Here is a 3,677-nt window from a genome sequence, read left to right as displayed (position 1 = left end):
AAAAAAAGGCAATGTGCATGGAACTAGAGGGTATCATGCTTAGCGAAATAAGTCAATCGGAGAAAGACAACTATCATATGATCTCCCTGATATGAGGAAGTGGTGATGCAACATGGGGGCTTAAGTGGGTAGGAGAAGAATAAATGAAACAAGATGGGATTGGGAGGGAGACAAACCATAAGTGACTCTTAACCTCACAAAACAAACTGAGGGTTGCTGGGGGGAGGGGGGTTGGGAGAAGGGGGTGGGGTTATGGACATTGGGGAGGGTATGTGCTATGGTGAGTGCTGTGAAGTGTGTAAACCTGGCGATTCACAGACCTGTACCCCTAGGGATAAAAATATATTATATGTTTATAAAAAAAATTTAAAAAAAAAAATTTTTAAAGGTAATGCATACTCCAAATCATTACATCCTAATGATCTTAATACATTTTTACTTATTTTATTAGCATTTTACTAATAAAATAGACTTTACAATTACCTATGCCTTTGAAGTTACTTATGTATATTTTCTCTTTCTATCTTTGCCCTCAATAGTATCAGATTTGTAGCCTGAAATTTTCCATAATGTGAGTATTTATACAACAGAAATGAACAAACTCCACAATGGTTAAATATTCACCAGCACACTGCTACTCATGACTATCTCTTGCCCACTACTTCCTTAAACTTTTTATCTCTCCTCCTCTTCTTTTCAATCGTCTAAGGGTTTTATTACTACTGCTTCACATATGACAAGATCTGCTTTTGCATCTTCCTCTCTTGCTGGGTCAAAAATGTAATAATGGCATTTATTATGTATTTAAAAAGAAGGACAGCAGAGAGCCTAGATTTTTAAAATATGTATTATCCTTATCGCTTAACTACTAACTTGCTTTCCAAACTCTGTCTTTGTAAGGAATAAAATGACAGATCTCAGCCAAGACTTCAAATCATCCCAAACTCCAAATTAATACAGTTCCATTAGTGGGGATTTATTATAGCAACAAGTAGTAATAAATTGTCTATCTTGAGTTCTGAATAATTCACAATTGCAAATGTGCTTCTATATTTTACTACCTTGGCATTCTTGAATTCTCATAACTTTCCAAGTTTCTCATTGTACTAAAGCTGATTTAACTAGGAATTAATGAACGGGAGTAATTGTATTCACTTGGCATCTTCAACAAATGGAATCACCTTAATATAGCAATGTCAAAGCAGGGTATTTTCTGTGCTTCTTTTCTCCACAAATGGTATGGAGGAGGTAGGAGAATGCCTCATTAGTCACCAATAATCATTTATAAAATTGGAGAAACCACAGGTTGATGAATCTTTCAGCTTCTTCTAGTTTCTACACTCAGTCCTAGTCCAATTAAGCTCTAGACTAAATCTCTATTTTCTCACTCTGTTGACTAAATGGCCACTTTGCCAGATAGAATTTAAAAGAACAAGCATTTGGGAAATATATTTATTGCCAAATTCTCTCATGAAATGATTCTAGTTCCAGAGTAATGCAACACTTTCCAAATAAAAGGAACTTAGAACTGCTTTATAATTACTTTGTTACTCTTGGGAATATACTAGAATTCCCCTCCACTGTCCCCGGAAAATTTAAGGAAAGTGGAATTTATATTATGGGGACAAGCAGTCTATTACTCTGGAGTATTTCTATATGGATACCTTGCAATTATACAGTGTTGTGGTTTTTTTTAACCTTTATTCTTCAAAATAAATAATGTGAAGTTTACCTGGGAGGGATCATTCTTGAGAGAGAGCAGTATGTAGGTGACGCTGTTCTCCTAGTTTTGCAAACTCTGGCTACCGGAAGTTTGACTCTAATGGTTAGGCAGAGCCACTCATCCAGGATTTACATATAGCAATACTTGAAGATTTTCACTTAATCTCAAGAATTTATCAAGAAAACAGAAATATTTGTGGTAACGAAGCAATATTCAGTAATGATAATGCTGCCATATGTGTATGATAACCGAAAGAGCAAAATAAATGAATTAATGAGATAATTAAGTAAACTGGAAAAGTATACATTGATAAACTTCTCATATCACCTGCTGATAACCCAGCATAGCTAGAAAAAGAAAAATGATCTGATCTCATCTGGATTTGTCTCAGTGGTTTTCTTTCAAATCTTCTAAGACAGGAGAGCTTTTTCCCCTTCTCATCCCTTATTAATAACTGCAATTATTTCTTTTCACTCATGCACTTACTTAGAAGCAACTGAGTGTTTATTGCATTTCTGCAGATGTTTGCCTCTCTCTAAAGCGCTCTACGAAAAGCTAATTGCATACTTTTCTGTAATAGAAATAGCTTCTTCTTGTTCTGTGTTGTTTTCTTACCTAATTGCTCTGTGACACTCATCCCTCTGCCACGATGTAAACATTCCATGTGTGAAGCTTCTCTGTCTATGTGGTCAGTAGAAAGCATTACATCTTTCTTGGAGATCTGAGGTGAACATGGATCTGTCAAATCACACATGGCCCTAGTGGCCTTTGTGTAGACAATTGACCAGGCAACAACGGGAACAACAGTTCCGTCCCTCATTGCTTAACTGTTTCATGTTCAGTATCTTTTATTTCATAACTTCCTTGTACACCTGTGAGTTTATTGACTTTTGGCAATTATCCGAAGGAGTAGTTAGAGCACCTGTCATTTCCTTATTTTACAGATGAGGAAACTGAGCCTTAAAAATGTTAATTGACATGCCAGACTTCAAGTAATTGGTGACCGAGCTATTCTTAGATGACAGTCTTCACATGCGAAATGTTTATGATATGCTGTCAAATGAATTTTTAAAATACAGAAAATGGAAAAGTACATATAAATATTATATGCATAATAGAATATTGGTTGAAAGTACACACATATATACATATAAGAAAGAAATACTGTTCAAAAGCACATTTTATAAATATCAAATAGGCGATAATGGATACTATGTTTACAGAAAGTAGCAGACATGGTCCACGCCACACTAGAACTAATAATCTAGTGAAAGAGACAAATGTTAATCAAATGAATACAAAAATAAATCCATAATAACACATCATTTAAAAAGTGTAAACCAAGAAAACAACAACAAAAAAAAACAAGCTGCTATGAATAGCATCTAATTTAATATAAATGAAGGTTGATCTGACTCTGAAGAAGTTAATTGAGGCAGAAAACAGAAAGATGACTAGTAAGTAACCAGGCGAAGATGTTGGAGCATCTTTCAATTTCTCCTTTTACTTTTCTAACTTTCCAAATCTCTGCAAAACATGGATGTTACTTTACCAATCAGAAACTATGCATGTGTGATTTTGATTCTCTTTCTGGCAGAATCCTTTCTATCAAACCAGACCTCCTAGAAAAGCAACACTAAATGCTGAACTTAAAAAGAATAATAAGGGCAAGAAATACTTTAGCAACAAAGAAACCTCAGAAAAGGAAAATTGACTGTAGTAAGAGAAATTCTCTGCCACTTTTCCTTTTAAGGAATTTTCTAATATATGAGTGCTGTGGGCCAAAGTCTTAACAAAAAACAGCCTGTAGGAGCTTTGGCTACTCCATAGTGATGAAAGTGGAGGTGAAGCTTGTGGGGGGGGGGGGGGGGGGGGGGGGGGGGGGGGGGAAAAAAAAACAAACACAGGGGGGGGGGAGGTGGGGGGGGGAGTTATTGTCACCGCCCTCGCACCC

Source organism: Mustela nigripes, chromosome 12 (genome assembly GCF_022355385.1).
Source record: "Mustela nigripes isolate SB6536 chromosome 12, MUSNIG.SB6536, whole genome shotgun sequence".
Taxonomy (NCBI): domain Eukaryota; kingdom Metazoa; phylum Chordata; class Mammalia; order Carnivora; family Mustelidae; genus Mustela; species Mustela nigripes.
This window is presented reverse-complemented; position numbering follows the sequence as displayed.